The sequence below is a fragment of the Grammomys surdaster genome, unplaced genomic scaffold (assembly GCF_004785775.1).
Source record: "Grammomys surdaster isolate TR1022 unplaced genomic scaffold, NIH_TR_1.0 223, whole genome shotgun sequence".
Classification (NCBI taxonomy): Eukaryota; Metazoa; Chordata; class Mammalia; order Rodentia; family Muridae; genus Grammomys; species Grammomys surdaster.
Window position 1 is genome coordinate 757953 of NW_021604668.1, and position 10509 is coordinate 768461.

Sequence of the window (10509 nt, forward strand, 5' to 3'; positions counted from 1 at the left end):
AAATCACTCTATTTCTCTTCTGATCTAGAATACTCAGACTATACCCAGGTAAATTGCTCGTGATGATAGTCTCTGAGGCCTTCTGCCACAGTCTGAAGGCTTCCCAGGAGATCTGCTGCAGGCAGGGCAACAGGTAAGGAACATTCCAGAACAACTGCAGCATCTGGGAACCCCAAGGAGCTTAGCAGACTCTAGACCCATCCCTCCTCCCACGAGCCCCCATTCCCAATGCTCTTACTCCACCCCCTTTCCAGCCTGTGCCTCCCACTGGTGCAGATCACCAGCTTATCTGCTCCTCTGAAAACCTCACAGTCTGAAGGCCTCCCAGAAGGTCTGCTACAGCTAGGGTCATAAGCCTTCCAGGAGTCCTGCACCAAACCAGGGCACAAGAGGCAGGCTCCAGGCAAAGACACCCAGGCTAGTTAACACCAGAGATAACCAGATGGAGAGAGGCAAGCACAAGACCATAAGCAACAAAAGGCAATATACTTTGGCACATCAGAACTCAATTCTCCCACCACAGCAAGCCCTGGATACCCCAACACACCTGAGAACCAGGATGCTGACCTATAATCCTATTTCATGAAGATAATAGAGTCCTTTGAGGAAGATATAAATAACTCACTGAAATAAATATAGGAAAACACAGATAAATAGGTAGAAGCCCCTAAAAAGAAACAAATAAATTTTTTAAAGAAATACAGAAAAACATAATCAAACAGGTGAAGGAATTGAACAAAGCAGTGCAAGACCTAAAAATGGAAGTAGAAACAATAAAGAAAACACAAATGGAGGTAACCCTGAAAATTAAAAACCTAAGAAAGGGGTCAAGAGCTACAGTTGCAAGCATCAACAACAGAATACAAGAGATAAAAGAGAGAATCTCAGACATAGAAGATACCTTAGAAGATATTGACACACAGTCAAAGAAACTACAAAACAGAAAAAAAACTCCTAACCCAAAACATCCAGGAAATCTAGGACACAATGAAAAGACCAAATTTAAGAATAATAGGAATAGAAGAGAGCAAAGATTCCCAGCTCAAAGGATCTGAAAACGTCTTCAACAAAATCATAGAAGAAAACTTCCCCAACCTAAAGAAATAGACGGCCATAAATGAACAAGAAGCCTGTAGAACACCAAATAGATTGGATCAGAAAAGAAAATCCTCTCATCACATAATAATCAAAAGTCTAAACCCAGAACAAAGAAAGAATATTAAAATCTGTAATGGAAAAAGGCCAAGCAACATATAAAGGCAGACCTATCGGAATTACACCAGACTTCGCAACAGAGACCCTAAAAGCCATAAGAGCCTGGACAGAGGTTGTGCAGATCCTAAGAGTACACAAATACCAGCCCAGGCAACCATACCCAGCAAAACTCATAATTATCATAGATGGAGAAACCTAAATATTCAATGACAAAACCAGATTTAAACAATATCTATCTACCAACTCAGCCCTATAGAGGATTCTAGAAGGAAAACTCCAACTCAAAGAGGGTATCTACACAAAAGGCAAAACAAGATATTAATCATCTCACAACAAAACCAAAAAAGGACAATCACACAAACCTACTGTCACCTACAAAAACAAACATAACAGTAACTAACAATCATGTCTTTAATATCTCTCAATATCATTGGACTCAACTCTCCAATAAAAAGACACTAAGTTAACAGTATGACTACACAAGCATGATTAAGCATTTTGCTACATGCAAGAAACACACCTCAGTAACAAAGACAGATACTCTCTCAGAATAAAAGACTGGAAAAGTCTTTCAAGCAAATGTTCCCAAGAAACAAGTGGGAGATGCCATCCTAATATCCAATAAGATAGACTTTCAACCAAAATTTATCAAGTGAGTTGAGAAAGGATATTTTCAAATTCATCAAAAGAAAAATCCACCAAGAGAAAGTCTCAATTCTGAACATATATGCCCAAAATGCAAGGTCATCCATATTCATAAAAGAAACTTTACTAAAGCTCAAAACACACAATAAACCCCACATAATAATATTAGGAGACTTCAACACCTTACTGTCACTAATGGACAGGTCATTGAAACAGAAACTAAACAGAGGCAGTGAAACTAATAGAGATTATGAACCAAGTAGATTTAACAGACATCTACAGAATATTTCATCCTAAAACAAAAGAATATATCTTCTTCTCAGCACCTCATGGTACCTTCTCCAAAACTGACCATATATTCAGTCACAAGATAAGCTTCAACTGATACAAAAAGATTGAAATAATCCCATTCATACTATCAGATCAGCACAGACTAAAGCTACTCTTCAATAACCAAAAAAAAAACAACTGAAAATCCACATACCCATAGAAACTAAACAAGTCTCTACTCAATGATAAAGGAAGGTAAAGGAAGAAATAAAGAAATTAAAGGTTCCCTGGAATTCAATGAAAATGATGACATAGCACAATGAAAGCAGTGCTAAGAGGAAAATTCATAGCACAAAGTTTCCTGGTAAAGAAATTGGAGAGATCCTACACTAGCAAATTAATAGCACTCCTAAAAGCTCTAGAACAAAAAGAAGCAAAAATATGAGAAAGGAGTAGATGGCAGGAAATAGTCGAACTCAGGGCCAAAATCAACCAAATAGAAACAAAGAGAACAATAGAAATAATCAACAAAACCAAAAACTGGTTTAATCAACAAGATAGATAAATCCCTAGCCAAACTAACTAAAGGGCACAGAGATCATCCAGATTAACAAAATCAGAAATGAAAAGGGAGATATAACAATAGAAACTGAAGAAATTCAAAAAATCATCAGATTCTACTATGAAAGTCTATATTCAACAAAACTGAAAAATATAGATGAAATGGATGATTTTTCTAGAAAGATACCACATATCAAAGTTAAATCAAGAGCAGATAAACTATTTAAACAGACCCATACCCCCTATGGAAATAGGAGTCAATAAAAAAACCTCCGAACCAAAAAAAAAAAAAAAAAAAAAAAAAAGCCCAGGGCCAAATAGCTTTAGTGTAGAATTCTTCAAAGAAGAGCTAATACCAACACTTCTCCAACTAGTCCACAACTAGTCCATAAAATAAAAACAGAAGGAACATACTACCTAATTTATTCTATGAAGCCACAATACCTAACCCATACCAAGACCCAAAAAGAAAGAGAATTTCAGACCAATTTCCCTTATGAATATCGATGTAAAAAAACTCAATGAAATTCTCACAAACCAAATCCAAGAACACTTCAAAACAATCACAATCAAGTAGGCTTCATCCCAGGGATACAATGTTAGTCAGTATACAAAAGTCCATTAACATAATCCACTATATGAACAAACTCAAAGAAAAAAATCACATGATCATCTCATTAGATGCTGAAAAGCATTTGGCAGAATATAACATACCTTCATGTTAAAAGTGTTGGAGAGATCAGGAATTCAAGGCCCATACCTAAACATAATAAAAGCAATGTACAGCAAACCAGTAGCCAACATTAAACTAAATGGAGTGAAACTTGAAGCAATCCCACTAAAATCAGGGACTAGACAAGGATGTCCACTCTCCCCATATCTATTCAATATAGTACTTGAAGTTCTAGCTATAGCAATAAGACAACAAAAGGAGATCAAGGGGATACAAATTGGCAAAGAAGTCAAGGTATCACTATTTCCAGATGATATGATAGTATACATAGATGACCCCAAAAATTCTACCAGAAAACTTCTACAGCTGACAAAAAACTTCAGCAAGGTATCTGGATATAAAATTGACTCAACCAAATCAGTAGCCTTCCTTTATGCAAATGATAAACAGGCTGAGAAAGAAAGTATTGTGAAATACCCTTCACAATAGTCACAAATAATATAAAATATCTTGGAGTAACTCTAACCAAACAAGTAGAAGATCTGTATGATTAAGAACTTCAATTCTCTCAAGAAAGAAATAGAAGAAGACCTCAGAAAATGGAGAGATCTCCCATTCTCATGGATTGGTCAGATTAACAGTAAAAATGGCCATCCTACTAAAAGCAATCTACAGATTCAATGCAATCCTCATCAAAATTCCAACACTATTCTTCAAAGACATAGAAATGGCTATTATCAATTCATATGGAAAGGCAAAAACCCAGGATAGAAAGAACAGTTATTAACAATAAAAGATTCTGGGGAAATCACCATCCCTGACTTCATGCTATACTATAGAGTAATAGTGATAAAAACTGTATGGCACTGGTACAGAGACAGACAGGTTGATCAATAGAAAATTCTTGAAGACACAGAAATAAAACCACACACTTATGGACACTTGATCTTTGACAAAGAAGTAAAAAAACATACATGGAGGAAAAAATGGAGGAAAAAAAGCACCTTCTATAAATGGTGCTGGTGTAACTGGCAGTTGGTATGTAGAAAAATGAAAATAGATCTATATTTGTCCCTGTGCACAAAGCTCAAGTCCACGTGGATCAAGGACCTCACCATAAAACCAGATGCAGTGAATCTAATAGAAAATAAAGTGGGAAAGGCTTTGAACTCATTGGCACAGGGGAAATTTCCTAAACAGAACTCCAGTGGCTCATACTCTAAAATCAAAAATTGATAAATGGGACCTCAGGAAACTGGAAAACTTCTGTAAGGCAAACGACAGAGTCAATAGAACAAATTGGCAACCTACAGATTAGAAAAAAAATCTTCAGTCACGATTTGATTACACATCTGATAGAGGGCTTCTATCCAAAATATATAAAGAACTCAAGAAGCTAACCACCAAAAAACCAAACAGCCCAATCAAAACATGGGGCATAGAACTAAACAGAGAATTCATAACAGAGGAATATTGAATGGCTGAGAAGCACTTAAAGAAATGTTCATTCACAATGCTTTCGTTGTGTCCCATAAGTTTGAGTATGCTATGTCATCATTTTCATTGAATTCCAGGGAGTTTTTAATTTCTTTATTTCTTCCTTTACCAAGTTATCATTGAGTAATAGTGAGTCAATAGTGATCGGATCAAGTCCTTAGTGACCAGGAAAATGCAAATCAAAATGACTCTGAGATTCCACCTTTTACCAATCAGAATGGCTAAGATCAAAAAATCAGGTGACAGCACATGTTGAAAAGAATATGGAGAAAGAGAAACACTCCTCCATTGCTGGTGGAATTGCAAACTGGTACAACCACTCTAGAAATCAATTTTGAGGTTCCTCAGAAAATTGGAAATAGTTGCACCTGATGATGCAGCTATACCACTTCTGGGCAAATAACCAAAAGATGCGTCACCCTATCACAAGGACACATACTTGATTATGTTCACAGCATCCTTATTCATAATAGCCAGAAACTAAAAGCAACCCAGATGTCCCTGAATGCAAAAATGGATAATACAGAAAATGTGATTCATTTGCACAATGGAATACCATTCAGCTATTAAAATCATCCAGGATATCATGAGTTTTGCAGGCAAATGAGTGGAACTAGAAAATATTACCCATAGTGATGTAGTTCAGACCCAAAAGTACATGTATGGTATGTACTCACTAATAAGTGGATATTAGCCACAAAATTACAGAATACCCAGGATACAATCCACAGAACTCAAGAAGGTTAACAAGCTGAAGGGCCCAAGTGAGGATGCTTCAACCCCATTTGGAAGGGACAAGAAAGCAATTACAGAAGGGCAAAAGGAGGGATGGAACTTGGTGGGAGAGATGAGGGGAAAGGGATGGGAACATGATCAGGTATTGAGGGTGGGTGAAACAGGAGTAAAGCCTTGAGTATCAGAAGAAAGAATGGAAACAGGTAACCTTGGGAGGTTTAAGGTAGGGAAACCCTCTAAAATGTACCAGATATGAAGTGAGAAACTCTCAGAAATCAAAGTGGGGGACCTTAGATGAAATGCCCAAGAGTGGACAGAAGGAACTTGTAGAGTCTACCTCTAGTAGAAAGACAGAGTATCAAGTAGAGTGTTGGGGTTGTCATCCCACAGTAAAAATCTCTGACCCAGAATTGTTCCTGCCTAAAAGTGATCAGCCAAAGTTGGGATCCATTTCAAGTCAAGGCTCCAAGGCCTGACATTATTACTGACACTATGGGGTGCTTACAAACAGGAGTCTAGCATGGCTGCCTTCTGAGAGGCCCAACAAGCAGATGACCGAGTCAGATGCAGATACTTACACCCAACCAATGGACTGAAGTCAGGGACCCCTGTGGTTGAATTATGGAAAGGCTGGAAGAAGTTGAGGAGGAGAACATCCCCATAGGAAGACCAGTAGTCTCAATTAACCTGGACCCCCAAGATCTCTCAGGCACTGAGCCACCAACCAGGCAGCATACAGGAGCTGGTATGAGGTCCCTGACACACATATAGCAGAGGATTTCCTGGTCTGGCCTCAGTGAGAGAAGAAGCATCTAATCCTCCAGAGACTTGAGGCCCCAGGGAATGGGGAGTTCTGGTGGAGGGGTGGGGGGTGAGGGTCAGGACATTCTCTTGGAGACAGGGGAAGAGGAATGGGAGAAGACTTGTTGGAGGACAGACAAGGAAGGGGATGACAACTGGACTGTAAAAAAATTAAAGACAATTAAAAATAAAAATAAATGGTCTCTGAAACATAGATTAAATGTCATGTATGGATCTTGAGTGTGAGAAGTAGTTTTGCACTGATACAAAAGGCACCATGTCAAATATGCCTGAAGCTATGTAAGAGTTTTCTTATCAAGGAGTTTAGTGTTCTCTAAAAATACTTTAACTGAAGAAAAAGATACCTTGGCATTTGTGACAGTGTTATCAAAAAAAGCTTATGCATCTGATTTCATTTTTTAATGAAATTGCAAAAGAGATAAGTTCAGAAATTTTAAATGTCTTTGATATGGGATCAAGGAACTATTCATCAGAAATGTTAGCACAGCACATAAATCCCTAAACCCAACCAAAATGTTATGTCGAAAGCCTTGTTTTTTCTTTGCCAAAAATGATAACCTATGATATTCACGTAAATGAACTGAACAACTGAAATGTCCTCTTATCTAATTTTCAAGCTATTTCCGTGCCTGGTAACTTTGGCTACAAGAGTTTGAAAAATAAGGAACTGAAAAGAAGAGTCATAACCACTTCACAGAGCAATTTACCACTGCACACTGCTTCATTTCTCAGGAGACAAATGGCCTGCAATGCTGAGAAGCAAGCCATCATGAAGGTAATTTACAGACCACTGTCTCACAGAGGGATAGTGTGGAAAACTGACTAATGCATGGACCATCTGCCTTTCTGAATTTCCCATTAGCCAGCTTGCATTGCTATTCTCCCTGCTTGTTCTTAGTCAGGGAGTGAATTCAAAGGAAAAGGCAGGTGCTTTCATAACTTTTTTCTGTATGGATTTCTCTTTAAGCAGCAAGAACTGCTCTTCCCCCCACCCCCCCCCCACCCCCGCTCTCTTTCATGAACACATACATGCAGAAGAACACTGGAGAATAATGACTTAAATTTTTAGTACTGAGGCACTTTTATCTCCTTTTAGTACAAAGAATTTTAGCATGCCCTAAGTAAAAAGTTGCCATGCTTAGTGGTGTATCTAAGCCTGTATTCCCATGCATTTGCTCTGTTTGTTCAATGAAATCCTGTCTTTTTCTGTAAACACATTAAAGTAAGAATATGTCAATATGATTATATTACAATGTGAAGAAAGAGCACCCAAACAGATAGACATACAAATAGGAAACACATATCAAATCTGTGGATTTAAAAAAAATCGTGAAATCTATCCCATGGGGCTCTCAGCTTCAGGTAGAGTAGAGGGGGGTGTGATCACTAAGTTTTTGTTTTTGTAGAAGCATGTTATAAATCACATGCTCTAAATAAGTGTATAGGCAGAATTCATACTGGGGATGTTTCCTGACCAGGTTTCTTGGGCTTACCACCTCTGGTGGCATGGCCAGCCAGATGGTCAGAAAGGAAAAAGGCAGTGAGAACAGGAAACAAAGGCTTCTCTATGGATGGAGCTGAAGTTGAGATTGGCTCTGCCAAGTTTTTTTAGTTGGATAACACAAATGTTTATTCTTTCACCCCAGACTCAGATTGGTTATCATGGCTGTTCCTCAAAGTGGAATGGTGTTGGGTCACATTGGTTTTAGCAGAACACGAGAAAGAGTGGATAGAAGGGAGCTTTAATTGCAAGTGGTCAGCAGGCAGTATGTATATGATTTCATCCTGATGGCTGTGATAGATTTCAGCAGATCCCCTAGTGCCTACTGAAGAACAGAAAATAAGCTACTTTATGAAAGCCAAGTTATTCCAAAACAGTATGAAAATAAATTATTTTTCATTAGTTGGTATTAAAAATGAATAATAGAATGGAAACAAATTCTCACGAAGCCCACAGGAAACATAACATATTTCATGGAGATGTTTATTACAGGACCTTTGATAAGAGCACAACATTACACCACTTGTGCATTAGACTGACTTTGTAACAAGGTAGTCAAAACCAGGTCTAGGAACCAGGGTACTGTGCATCCAGGTACAATTGCTCAGTAGTTCATTCGTTAAAGGGAAAAAAGGCCACCATGCAAACCACCATGCTTTATATAGGAAATGTGACATAAAATGGGAAAAGATGCCAGAGATTATGTGTTTTGTCAAAATCATGTGACTGCAAGTGAAATCATGACTTTGACGAGTACCAGAGCTTCACCTCTCTAATCTCATCACAGCTTCTAACTGGGAGCTGACAGAAGGCTAAGGAGATGAGATGCAACTCCTTGAGAAGGACTGAAAAGAGATCAGAAGTCCTTCTTGGTGTCTGGTGGTCCCTTGAAGAGAAATGAGGCACAGATCCTACACTTGAAGTGAATGGTGGATATCAAGAAAGCTACTGTGGAAGGCACTTATGCATACCACTATATCACTCTGACTTTGCACTTGAATGTAAAAATCCTATTGCTGAAAACACCACACACTTTAACTTTGAGGAATTGATATGGAATGGAACTAGAAGTCTCCTCTGCAAGGACTAGCTCTTATAGCATTAGACTATAAGCCGCCATGGGAGAAAAGCAGTCAATAATTCTACCCTTTTGTAAAACCTGTGAGCCAGAACAATGATCATCCTACAAGATATCCCCAGTGGTGAGTTATATAATTGTTCTTAGGCCCCACTAGATAGGTGTGAATCTATGCCTGGTACTATAAAACAAACCAACTCTCCGTATCAAAAGAGGAAGCCCTAGAGGAGAACCTACTACTGCCAGTTTCCTAAATTCATAGCTTCTAACTGTATCAAAGTACTTTTCTTTATACCTATATATAAAATATAGCTCACATAATTCACCAAAGAAGCATTTTTTGAAAGCAACTGAGGCTACTACAGAGATCCACAACAGGCTAAATGCTAAGACTAAATAACCACGGTGAGCTCATTGTCATTTGGTACAAATATAACACAACCTCTATACCTAAGATTGAGAGAACATCATAGAAGAGAAGGCAGAAAAATTATAAGCCAGAGAACAAAGAAACAAGCTAGACATGGCAGAAGTGGTATCTCATGGGATCTTAATAAGACAGTTGTCTAAATAAGACCAACTAAATCATAATACCAGTCGACCTTTCAATATGAATGGGAGTCATTTCACAAGACCCTACCCTAGGTGAAGAATTCTAGGCAATCAATGGGTTCTGGGAGATGGAGATAAACTTTTCTCTGGGAATGAGCTCCTAATTAGGTTATCTAATCCCCAGTGGTCAGCTGTACATACACCAGAAGCACTAAATGGGGTCAGCATGTTGTATGTATGTAAAAATAATAATTACAAAGAGGTATTGAATTTGAGAGGGAGTAGGAAGAGCACAATAGGAGTTAGAGTGGGGAGGACAAGTAGAAATTATGTAAATATAGTATCATATATGAAATTCTCAAAATATGAAATATTTAATTAAATGGCAAGCACTGAAGGGTACTTTGAAAGACAGAGAGCAAGGGATGGGCAGACTAAGAAAAGCTGATTAAGGATGTAGTCTTTGTCTTAAGAGTAATAGTAAAATCACTCAAATATCTTATAAAGAAGGGAGTTGCTAGGGAGCTACTGATGGTAAGATCCATCTAGATGTTTCTGGGTCATAATGAGGCAGAAAGTTAAAGCAGAAGGGTGTGACAGAGCAAAGTTGCTTACTTCATAGCATCCGGGAAGAAGAAAGACACAGGGCAATAATATCTTAATTAGTTAAATTAAAGCAAGAAATTTCAGAAAGGCACCTCTCAAGTCCTGAGGGTTTCAGCTGCCAAACTGAGACAGACTCAAGAAGAAAGTTCAAAAGGCCTTCACTCACATGCAGTTGGGTGCATTGCATGGGCTTTATACTTCTCTGGGAAGACTTTCTCAAGGTGTTGTTTATGAAAAATTACATAAGCTAACTCTGAATTTTATTTGAAATATCAGGTATAGAAATTAACCTTAATGAAAAGGTGACACTTATTTATACTACACAGGTAAAACTGGAGAAAGGAAGAAGAAATG

The 10509-nt window shown here is 38.0% G+C and overlaps 1 pseudogene; it reads left to right on the forward strand.

The window, feature by feature from the left end:
• Positions 1–9093: 9093 nt before the first annotated feature.
• LOC114625824 overlaps positions 9094–10509 on the forward strand; it is a 36615-nt pseudogene continuing 35199 nt past the window's right edge.